General features: G+C 36.1%; 1 pseudogene; it reads left to right on the top strand.

The window, feature by feature from the left end:
- Positions 1–366: 366 nt before the first annotated feature.
- On the top strand, positions 367–2,131 carry LOC120184026 (annotated as a pseudogene).
- The last annotated feature ends 11,214 nt before the right edge of the window (positions 2,132–13,345 follow it).

The raw sequence follows: 13,345 nt of genomic DNA, 5'->3' as shown, positions 1-13,345 counted from the left end.
CTGAGAACGAGGACGAGGAAGATAATACAGATGTTTCGTATGGAGTTGGAGTAGATTCCGAAGACGAAGATAGTCCGGTGCAACGTTTGATTCGTATCGAACCGCACATTAATTCTTTCGACGTTAAAGCTCACGAAGTCCATGGCGCGCATAGAAGTGACTAAGAGGTATATTGTTCTTGTTTCATGATGTTAATGCAATAAATCAGTCATCTGTTTGTAATCTTGAAAAATCGAATTTGTTTGGAATCTAACTTTATCGCGTTGAGGCATACCTTTTTTTAATGTGCTTTAATTTTGCAGCTTACTTTTATGTGTATACTTGAATTTTGATCTCAGGACTTTGGTATATGAAGGATAATAATACATGCGGTTTCAGAAGCTTGGTGTTGTATTTGGTGATGTTGGAACAAGTCCTTTATATACGTTTAGTGTGATGTTTAGCAAGGCACCTATAAACGGAGATGAAGATGTTATTGGAGAACTATCACTGGTTCGATACACTCTACTCGTGATTCCTCTTGTCAAATATGTCCTTATCGTTTTTTGGGCTAATGATGACGGTGAAGGTATGCCATATGTTCCTCAATCCCAATCAAGTCCTTGTTTATGATCTTTTATGCAGGTCTTAAAAAAATATGTTAAATATTAATTCCATGTCAACTGTTTGACATCTTTTGTTGTTGTATTTTATGATCTTTCATTCTTTTATGTAGGCCTTAAACAAATATGTTAAGTATATATTCCTTGTCAACTGTTTTAAATCATTCGTTGCTGTTTTTTTCTTGAAGGTGGTACTTTTGCATCTGTACTCATTGATTTATCGGTTGGCTAAGGTCAGTCTTATCCCAAATCTGGTTCCATCAGATACCCGAATATCTGGATTCATGCTAAAGGTGTCTTCTCCTGAGCTCGGGAGATCACTTAAAATAAATGAGAGACTAGAGACTTCATAGACTCTGAACAAACTTCTTCTGATGTTAGTGCTTGCTGGGACTTCTATGGTAATAGCTGATGGGGTTGTTACCCCAGCAATGTCAGGTTTTTATGTGTTACTGTTCTTTCATCTCTTTTGTTTACAGAATCATGCTATGGTAGAATACAACATAACTGTTTTATTAAATATATTTTCATTTTTAATTTTTAGATGATAACGTTTGCATTTTTATTTGTAGTTATGTCTTCTGTTGGTGGTCTGAAGGTTGGAGTTGGTGCAATTGAACAAATTAAGCTGTTATTCCATGTTGTTATCAACTCTATAAAACATTATTGCTTTGCTGACTCACATTTGACTGTTTGTTAGTAAATACTGTTAGAGAGGACATTCTTTGTTTCTAATTGACCTTTTTGGCTAGGAATCTTTTGCATAATTTAACTTGTATGTTATTGAAAATTATTTGTTATTTTGAATATATCATGCGATGGTTATTAACCTGTAGATCTCATAGTTTGATCATGAGTCTACAATTCTTCATTGTGTTTCTGCAGCTGCCTTTTTCGCGATCATGTGCTGTTTGTAATGATAGTTTAACTTTAGTCGGACTAGAGTTTCCAGTCTAGCTAAATGTTAAATCTGTATGTATTAGAAACAATATGGCCTTTTTTTCTTTTGCCTTCCCTCATTTACATCCTGTGGTTTATGTTCCTTTATGATTTTCTATATTATTACAGGTAAATATTAACTATTGTGTTTCCTTATTTTCTTTTCTTTATTTGTAGATGAAGTGGTGATGATATCGGTTGCCTTTCTTGTAATTTTGTTCAGTGTACAAAAGTTTGGAACAATTCAAGAAGGACTTGTTGTAGGCCCTGCTTTGTTCATATGGTTTTGTTCTTTAGCAGGCATTGGAATTTACAATCTTGTTAAGCATGATACAAGTGTCTTGAGGGCATTTAATCATGTTCACGTCTATTTATACTTCAAGAGAAACTTAGCTATGCGCTTAGAGGTTGTCTTGTATGTGCAACAGGTAAACACATTGATAAAAGATATCATGTGCTTCAAAACTTGCACTTCAGTTGCAAGTGTGGAGAGAGCTAGTAAAAGAATATCTTGATGTTGTAATCTAATTTTTACACTAATTTCCGGTTAAACTTTGTCAGGTAACCATCTTCTAGTAAAAGTTCACTGAACTATTGATTTGATTCTAATTTTTACACTAATTTTTCTCTAGGGACTCACAACTTGCAAAATCTAATCAGGTAACCATCTTTTTCTTTTCTTTTATTATTTCATGTGAATTTAGTGTTTTACCCCTTTGGACTTAAGTTTAGATATGGATTTAATAATTTCTAGACTTACATGCATATTGCTTGTTCAGGATGCAATAAGAAACATATTAATCGTATTTTCCAAGTTAAATCCGGGCATAAGATATGTTCAAGGAATGAATGAAATCTTGGCACCTCTATTTTATGTATTCAAGAATGACCTTGATGCGTAAATGGCGGTAAGATCTCATTATTTTCCCCACCCAGTTCTTTTTTATTAAATCTCTAACATGCGATTATTTTGATTTTCATGTATTGAATATGAAAGAGGTTTCCATGATTTTCTTGTTTCTGTTTGCAACTCCATTGCATCAAACCCATCCCTTTTCTTGCCCCAAGATACCCAAAAAGTTTAAACAAAAACAATAACTTTCAAATAGATTATAACTTTTGAAAAACAGTACGGTAATGTTCATTTATCATTATTGTTATCAACTTGGCGGACATATATAGAAAAACAGTACGGTAATGTTCATTTATCATTATTGTTATCAACTTGGCGACATATATATATATATATATATATATATCATATGCACCAAATATGGAGTATCTATGCCAACATATAGCCATAGACCAATTACAATTTCAGTAAGAATATCGGCAACATAAAGCCATAGACCAATTACAATTTCAGTAAGAATATGGCAATATAAAGCTATAGACCAATTATAATTTCAGTAAGAATAACATGAAGCTGGCATATTCTTTTGTTTTATTGAGTTATTGAGTGGATTTTGTGATCATTTCTGCCAGTAACTTGACAACAACAATGTGGGAATTCGTTCCACAATTTCTAGGTTGTCACATCTTCTGAAGGAACATGATGAAGAGCTTTGGCGTCATCTAGATATCACAAATAAAGTAAGATATTGTTGCAAAATTTAAACATCTTTTATATCTTGACTCATGCTTGCCTCTCACCTGCAAAATTTTGAACACTTTCACCTTTGTCGTTTTTCCGCAGCTTGTCAAGGTAATTAGTTGGGATTGAATGCTAACTGTTATGTTTAAATATCACACAGGTCAACCCCCAATTTTATGGTAAAGGTGAAAGAAGTACTCCACTTCTAAGACATCATGCTTCTTTGCCTAGGTATGCTTCATAAAATTTTAGGAATCATGTTAGTTCCATAATTTCTCCCCCAAACTTAGTCTGTCTAGTTCATGTGTCATATTTCAATTTGCCTAAATATCGTCTTTACAGAGAGCGAGTTCCTGCTCCCAAGGATGATAATGATCAAGTTGATGGTGAGAATAACACTGCTTCAATGACACAATATGGTTCAGAAAGCGCTAGTGCTTCAATGACACAATATGGTTCTGAAATACAAGTTGCAAAAGCACTGGAAGCTTGGATATGGTATCTGGCTACTGTTTGATCATTACCGCACTACATTGGATCAGATATGAAGAAGGTATGAATTGAAACTTGGGAGAATTGTATTGCACTTAGTAGTTCTCTAACTTATCAAAGTTCTGCAGAATCTTAACTAGTTAACAAACTTAATAGTATGCAATGAATCTTCCAAGCTGTGTTCTTTTTGCTAGGTAGACAAGGTGTGAATTTTTCTGTCGTCGGCTTCACACCACATAAGATGTACAAGTATGGAGCAAATGGTGAAGCTGATGATATGTTGGAATACCATGCTACTTTTTATTTTTCACAAGACTCCCCTTTAGTAGAACTTGATGATGATTTCTTGTGTAAATGCCTGGATAGCGAAGGCATATTTGTAGAACTTTATTATGCCGTGATATTTTCTATCGACATATGATTACAATATTTTTTATAACTTAATGTGAATATATTGTATGCAAATGGATTGCTTATATATAATATGATATATATATTTAGTATTATGAGTCATTAAATGTGATTTAGTTTAATTATTTGTCAATATAATATTATATATATATATATATTATATAATTTACGAAATACAATCACGAGCCCTGAATATGTGTCATATTTTTTAATGACGGAAGCTTCAATGACGCTCAATGTAAGTCATACATGCGTGTCATAAATTTATGACACACAAATGTGTATTATCTTAATTTATGACGGGGGATTCAATGACGCTCAATGCGCGACATAAATGCATGTCATAAATGCGCGTCATAAATGCGCGTCATAGATTTATGACACACAATTGCGCGTCATAAAAAATTCATGTCGGTGGCTTCAACGACAGGCAATTATGTGTCATCCGCACCCATAGATGACGCGCAATGCGCGTCATTAAAGGGGTTTTTTCTACTAATGTTTAACTTTCTCTCTTGTAAAATCATTAGCTTTGTCAATTCTAATATTTCCTAGTATGCACATCATAATCAATAACTAAAATTTCCTTTTCGTACATAAATTGATAATCTGTGATGCTATTAATCTGGTTTGTGTGCAGTTATTTGATTCTGGGTAGATTTTTATCTTTCTCTTGGAGGGAAAGTAAGAATGCATCTTGATTTATCTAGGTCATTTAGTATTCTGTGGTTAAAATTTTTCACATATACATCATGGAGTTTTTAATTAGTTAAATCAACAAGATGTTGAGGTGAATTGGTGAAAAGGGTACTTCTAAAATTTTGAGGATAACATTTGGTTATGCTATTATTATTGTTATAGCTATCATTGTTACAATTGTTTGCTGCCTGATCTTGAAGTCTCAAAATTATGATTTTTCCCAAAGTTGCTATTATGTAATGGGATAATTGATTTGATTGGTTCTGGGCAATTATAAAGGGCTGTGGCATGTTCTTGGTACTTGTTACTCAATGATTTAATGATACATAAGATTGCTATTTTTTGCTATTCCTGAATGCTAAAAGCAGTAACACTTTATAAATTAGAACTATTTCTTAGTATTGCATGAGTTTACAAATGCTTGAAGAGCCTTCATCAATTCATAATTTTATGAAATTTCACTGTGCTTATACATAAGATTTTGTCTGAAAATTGCTTTAAAAACTGTGTTTTTGTTACCTTTTTCATTCGAACACCCTTCAAACTCATCTTCAAATGATTCTCCAGATTTTGTAGCTCTTTAACTCTCAAACCATAAAATTGTTCACCCATGAATTGCGTAGTTTGTATCAGATTTTAAACATTGGTTAATTACCCATGTGTGTGCATATGAGATTGTTTAAACAATCCCCCGAAGTAATATTATGAAATTTTAAGCTATGAGAGAATTTTCCATATATATGATTTTCTTGCAAATTCTTAATATAACCCGCTAGACCCAGCCTATACGTTATGACTAGGTTTAACGGATTACATTAAAATTTCTTAAAACATTTTTCAAAATGTTATTCGGTAATTTATAATATTACAATTAAAATTCTATAAAAAATATAATAGATAACAATAAAAACCAAACTTGAAATTATAAAACTATAAATGACTAAGTAAAATAAAACATGTCATAATTTCATATCAAGGTAATTCGAATACCAATAACAAAAGTAGTAAATGTCATAAAATAAGTACTTCAAAATAAAGGCACATGTCACCGAAATGAAATCAACTTGAAAAATAAAAACATTACAATCAGATGGACTGCAAGAAATGTGTCAATTCCCCAAGTGTCAGATTTGAGGTGACTATCCAAAAGTATCTAAAAGGGGTAAAACAGTTTGAAAAGTGAGATAGGGATCAATGTGTCCTAACAGTGTAAATAAATCATAATGTTGAAATAATCAAGTATTAGTTCATTAAAATATCATAAAAATCATAATGAAGTTTAAGTTTTAAAACTCATAGTTTTCCCTCCTCCCGTACACCATATGCAGTTTCCCAGACTACATCCATAGGGCTTACGTTATACCTATTGGGTATAAGGAGCCAATCTAAGGGAGCATCTTGGGGACTGAGAGCCTACCCAAGAAAGTTCTCGGGGCCTCAGAGCCTACCCAAGGGCTGCCTTAGGTCCGTAAGGATTTACCAGCTTAATCAGAGTTGAACCTCCATACTCCAGTATCCTACCCAAATCAACATCTCAATAAAATAGTTCATATATTCAGCAGTAAATTCCATGATTCGTAATCGACATATTCATATTTCTAGTAAAAAATAAATAATCAGGTAAGATATATCATTCAACCATAGTCTATAAGCCATCAACCAGTAAATCATTAAACCATAATTTCAGTGAAACATATTTCAAAGCAGGTAAAACAGTCAAGTAGCACATAGGGAGCACATCTCGCAAAATGGAATCAGATAGTCAATCTACTGATCATCGGCTTCGCCACGCTCTGCAGCAGTACTCGAACCTAATTCATAGTAAAATTGGGTTACTAGCAGAGTAACATATTTAATATATGCAATCATAAGGTTTATGGGTCATGCGAGTAACTACTAGCTCAATAGGTCTAACTGATCGAGAGGAGTTGGGTCGAGTTATCGAGCGATCGGGAGAGTCTCGTGTACCTTCAAACAACAATATTCGATCAGTCTCTAACCTTAATTTAATTATCCTTAAATAAAATGCTTAAGTACATAAGCATGTTCGGATTTGACGGTCAATTTGGAGGCTTTTGGGTTCGAATTTCGCAAAACGAACTTCAGATTTGGATTCAGGATGTTGAAAAACATAAAATATAACTTTTAGAAAATTTTGACTTTTTTTGTCAATGTCAGCGGTCGAAGTCAACAGGTTGACTCAGACGAGTTGACTCAAATGAGTTGACTCAGTCCAGGTTGACTCAAGGGAGTTGAATTGATTAAGACCGATTTGACTGGATCGGTTCCAGAAGCCTCTTAGATTAACTGGAGAGCCCCACGCACACTGCCAGAGCTTGGCGGCACGTGTGGCGGCGATTGGGCACGTTTTCATCGGTCGATTCATTATTGGTCTTCTACACGCTCGAATTCATGCATTATTCAACCAATTTCACAATAAAATTGTTAAAATCACCCAAATATATTAAAACCGAGCTTACCGACAAAGCTTTGACCCACAGGTTGGGTTACGAGCACCCGGGAATGGTGACCATAACCACACTGATGGAGAGGCGATCCGACACTTAGATCGGTGACAATCGATGAAACAAGGCATCAATCGGTGGCCCTTTTTGGTGGGGGATATGAGGGTTTTTGTTGGTGTGAGGTGGCAGTTACGATGGGGGTGATAGTGCGTCGAATGACAGTCGGACGACAAAGTAATCTAAGTGGATATGGCCGACGGAAGGGGAAAGCTAGGGATTCGAGGTTTGGTTTGGAGATTTTTTATTTTAGGTATTAAACCCGAGATTTAAGCCCTTATATAAAATTTTAATAATAAAATTTTAGAAACAGTGCCTTAACATAATGGTAGGGGTGTGGAAGGCCACACCGAGGGGCAGGGGTTTGATACCTTACAACACCTAACCATTTTTTATTTTTTTCTAATGACATAAAATAGGATAATTCAGGTTCAAGTCCCTAAATTTCCTACAGCTTTTAAAAATACCTAAAAATTCTGGAAACTTTCATTTTGGTCCCCAAATTTCATTAAATTAGTTTCAAAATTTAATGTTTTTTTATTTAAAAGTAAGGGGTTATTACAATTCTCCTCCTAAAAGAAATTTCATCCTTGAAATTTACCTAGAGCAAATAGATGCAAAAATTGAGTCTTTATGGATTCTTCTATCTCCTAGGTGGTTTTTGCAAGACCACGGTTACTCCACTGAACCTTTACCATCAAAATACGCTTGTTCCTTAGAACTTTCTCATCTCGATCCAGGATCTACACAATCTCATATTCATAGGATAGACCTGACCTCAATTCAACATCCTCTAATTGAATGATATGGCTTGGGTCTGGATGATAGAGCCTCAACATAGACACGTGAAAGACATCATGAATACAATGGAGATGGGGAGGCAACTCGAGTTGCTATGCAACATGTTCTATTCTCTTCAGGATATGATATGGTCTAATAAATCTCAGACTTAATTTGCCTTTGAGCCCAAATCTCAACACTTTCTTCCATGAAGATACTTTCAAAAAAACCTGATCTCCAACCTCGAACTCGATATCTTTCATTCTCTGGTTGATATAAGACTTATGCCTGTCAATTACCTCTTTTTAGGCGCTCACGAATCAATTTGACGATGTCCTCAGTCTCACGCACTAACTTAGGTCCCAAACTCTTTCTATCACGCAAATCAGTCTAACAAATTGGGGTGCGACATCTACACCCATAAAGTGCTTCGTATGGTGCCATACGAATGTTGGACTGGTAGCTGTTACTGTAAGCAAACTCAGCCAAAGACAAAACCTCTCCCAACTACCACGAAAATCAATCACACAGCCCCATAACATATCCTCAATGATCTGAATCACTCGCTAAGATTGAGCATCAGTATGCGGGTAAAAAGTTGTATTGAAATTTATTTTAGTACCTAGAGCCTCATACAGTACTTCCCAGAATCTCAAAGTAAATATCGGATCTCGATCTGAAATGATAGATAGCGGAACACCATGAAATCTGACAATTTATGAGATATACAATCTTGCTAACTTGTCCAACGAATAATTTACCTACACAGGAATGAAGTGAGTTGACTTTGTAAGTCTATCAACAATCACCCAAACATAATCATTTTTTGAAGGGGTCAAAGGCATCCCAGTAACAAAATCCATAGTAATATGCTCTCATTTCCACTTGGGAATCTTGATAGGCTGTAACAGACTCAACAGATACTGGTGCTCTGCCTTAACTTGCTGACAAGTCAAACATCTAGCCAAAAAATCATAGATTTCCTTCTTCATGCCAATCCAATGGTACCACTCTCTCAGATTCCAGTACATCTTATCTCCACTAGGGTGCATAGCATACGAACTACTGTAAGTCTCACTAAAGATAACACGTCTCAACTCTGCATCATCAGGCACACAATATCAACCTTTGAAATATAAAACTCCATCCTAGTTAAAAGTATAATATGAGTTCGTCCCATGCTCCACTTGCTCAAAGATGAGGAGAAAAAAGCCATTAGGAGGTTACTTCGCCTTGATTTCCTTAGCCAAGGTCGACTTGACCTACAATTCTGCTAATAAAACGCCATCGTCATATAACTTCATCCTGTCCATTAAGAACCTCGAATCAGCTATCGCCTTTTTGACTCAAAGCATCCGCAACGTCATTAGCTTTACTCGGGTGATAGTCATTCACACAATCATAACCCTTCAGAAGCTCAAGCCAACGACGTTGCCTCAGATTAAGTTCCTTATGGGTCAGAAGATACTTCAAACTCTTATGATCCGTAAAAATATAACAATTCTCTCCATATAGATAGTGTCATTAGATTTTTAAAGCCAAAGATCATTGCTGCTAACTCTAAGTCATGGGTCGAGTAATTACACTCATGCGACTGCAGCTGACAGGACGTATAAGCAACTACTTCCCCTTTTGCATCAGAACACAGTGGAGTCCAGAGTGTGAATCATCACTATACACCGTGAAATCTTTCTCGGGCTCAGGTTGAGTCAAAACTAGAGCTTGAGTCAAAGTTGTCTTCAATTACTCAAAGCTCTCCTACTATGCATCGCCCAGTCAAATGAAACATTCTTCCTCAATAATTTTGTCATAAGAACAACAATTATAGATAAGCACTACACAAAACATTGATAATACCCGGCTAAAACTAAGAAACTATGAATCTCAGAGACATTCTTGGGTCACTTCCAACTCACCATGGCATCAATCTTGCTCAGATCGACCTGGATACCTTTCACAGAAACAATATGCCTAAGAAACGACACCTTCCGAAGCCAAAATTCACACTTTCTCAAGTTAGCATACAAACAATGCTCTCTTAGTGTCTGTAGAACAATCCTCAAGTGCTCGTCATGTTCTACCTCATTCCGGGAATAGACCAAAATATCATCAATGAAAACTATTGCAAACTGATCTAAATATGACTGGAATACACGATTAATCAGGTCTATAAAAGATGTGAGATAATTCATTAGACCAAAAGGCATCACCAGGAACTCATAATGTCCATATCTAGTGTGGATAACAGTCTTCACAATATCTGAACCCTTAACCTTCAACTGATAGTACCCCAAGCGAATATCGATCTTAGAAAATATAGTAGCTCCTTGCAATTGATTGAATAAGTCATCAATCATGGGTAGTGGGTACTTATTCTTAACCGTCAACTTGTTCAACTTTCGATAATCGATGCATAACCTAAGCGACCCATCCTTCTTTTTCACGAACATGACTGGAGTTCCCCAGGGCGATGTATTATGTCTGATGAAACCTTGATCAAGTAATTCCTGCAACTGAACCTTCAACTCCTTGAGTTTCTTCGGGGTCATACGATAGTATGTCATGAAAATAGGTACAAGTCCAAGAAAAGTCTTAATCTCGAACTCTACCTCTCTATCAGGAGATAACACTAACAACTTCTTTAGAAAGACATCGGGAAACTCGTTAAATTTAGGAATCTCCTCAATCTTGGACAAAGAGTCTTTTGTATTCAAGATACATGAAATCAAAGTCTCATATCCCTTCTGGATCATTCGATCGACAACCAGAGCCGATACTATATTAGAGAGATAGCCACATTATTCACCAACTAACACAATAATCCGACCATTAAAAGTCTTTAAAGTAGCTCTCTTGTACTGACAATCCAAATTGACCTTGTGTTCATTCAACTAATTCATCTGCAGAATTAAATCAAACTCCTCTAAAGAAAACTCCATAAGGTCGGCGAGAAAAATTTCACCTTGAACCTTGAACCTCTAGAGGACAATGCCGGAATACGTTATTCACAAGCACTGGTTGTCCTACTAGAGTCATAACCGTAACAGTACTCTTGGTATCCTCAATTAGAATCTAAAAGTCTCGGGATACAGAAATCGATACATAGGAGTGGGTGGAGTCATTGTCTAGTAATGCAAAATATGTAGCAAAATAAATAATAAGTGTACCTGTAATAACCTTTGGCTTATCTCTGTCATCTTGACGTCCGGTGGCATACACCAGAGCTGGTTGTCTGGCCTCTGATACTGCTGGCCCTATGTCCTGCTAGGATCGGGCTCTACTGTATACCCTGGACGCTAATATGGAAGTCTTTCCCTGACTATGACCTCTAGCTGGAGTCTGAACTGATGCCTGAGAAAATGGAGTCTGGGTAGTTGTTCGCTCTGACGAGGCTAACTGTGGACAGTCCCTCCAAAAATGACCATTGGATCCACAATGGAAACAATCGCCTCTCTTTTTACGACACTCTCCCCCGTTTCGATTTCTAAAAAATCGCAAACACACCTGAGGCATACCTGAAGAACCACCTCGACTAACAGATGGGGGTGGAGATGCTGCAGGCCTGGAATTGATATTGCTCCTCTGGTGGGCTAAAGTATGAGTCATCTTCCCAGGACATGTAGAAGACTCAGTCGGGTCGAAAGACCTCCTAGGGCACTCTCAATCAACACGATCTCTAACAAGAGCCAATGCATGCACCTCCTCTGCATCCTTCACTCTACTCACTAGAACATCAAATATCTCATCCTGATAAGTCACAACCTACATATCTGAGTCCGAGAGTGAACTTACGACATCTCTCTCTTGGTAGGAACCAGACTATTATCATACTTCAACAACTTTAAAAATTTTATCTCGTATTCAGAGACTGATATATCGCCCTACACCAAGTCCTATTATTGTCGCCTCTTAGTCAGATAACGCTCTCCTAGAAAACTCTTTCTAAAGCGCTCTTTAAAGAAATCTCATGCCATACTATCAGTGAGAACACTACTCACCACTAACTCCCACCAGGTGTGGGCATTCCCATCTAACATTGCAACAACTCCTAAATATCTCTTCACTAGATCTAAACCCAGCTGATCCATACATTTTTCTGTATCATGGAGCCAATCTTCAGCCTCAGTAGGAGCTCCTCCAGTCAGACCTCCAAAATTCCTGACCCCATTAACAATCAGGGTATGAGTAATTGGGACCTCAGAGATGGCACCATCAGCTCTAATCGCACCTTGAATCAACTGTAAAAACTTCCTACCAAGAGTCTCATATAGCACCACTCTCATAGTCTCAGAACTAGTGTCGGGAGCTCCCCTAACAGGGGTCATCATATCTATCTCAGGAACAGGTGGTTGGTCTAAAGTAGAATCATCTATGGGGTCAGTAAACCTAGCAGCTTGACCTCACACACAACCAAGCTGACGACCTCATCTATCACTCATCAAGAAGGATCTCAAATTCACTAAAAGAGGTAAACTTAGGGTTAGATTGGAGCTGAAGTACTGGACACATTTAACTTATAAAAACGGGTGACATGGCCTTACATAAATTTTTGTAAAACTTTTTCAAAATAGTGTATAATTTTATGTAATACCCATTCACATTCTGAGGTTTAAAAACCAAAAGCTATGATACTAATTAAATGTAACCCCCTAAACCCAACCTATGTGTTACGAATAGGTTTAACAGATTACATTAAAAGTTCTTAAAATATTTTCCAAAATGTTATTTGGTAATTTATAATATTACAATTAAAATTCTATAAAAATATAATAGATAAATATAAAAACCAAACTCAAAATTATAAAACTATAAATGACTAAGTAAAATAAAACATGTCATAATATCATATCAAGGTAATTCGAACACCATTAGCAAAATTAGTAAATGTCATAAAATAAGTACTTCAAAATAAAGGCACACGTCACCGAAATGAAATCAACTTGAAAAATAAAAACATTACAATAAGATACACTACAAGAAATGTGTCGATTCCCCAAGTGTTAGATTCGAGGTGTCTATCCAAAAGTATCTAAAAGGGGTAAAACAATTTGAATAGTGAGCTAGGGCTCAGTGTGTCCCAACGGTGTAAATAAATCATAATGTTAAAATAATCAAGTAATAGTTCATTAAAATATCATAAAAATCATAATGAAGTTTAAGTTTTAAAACTCATAGTTTTGCCTCCTCCCGTACATCATATGCAGTTCCCCAGAACTGCATCTATAGGGCTTACCTTATACCCATTGGTATAAGGAACCAACCTGAGGAAGCATCTTGGGGCCTAAGAGCCTACCCAAGATATTTCT

This window comes from Hibiscus syriacus, unplaced genomic scaffold (genome assembly GCF_006381635.1).
Source record: "Hibiscus syriacus cultivar Baekdansim isolate YM2019G1 unplaced genomic scaffold, ASM638163v2 tig00003725_pilon, whole genome shotgun sequence".
Classification (NCBI taxonomy): Eukaryota; Viridiplantae; Streptophyta; class Magnoliopsida; order Malvales; family Malvaceae; genus Hibiscus; species Hibiscus syriacus.
Note: the sequence above shows the minus strand (reverse complement) of the source record. Positions and strands in the feature narration are given on the sequence as shown.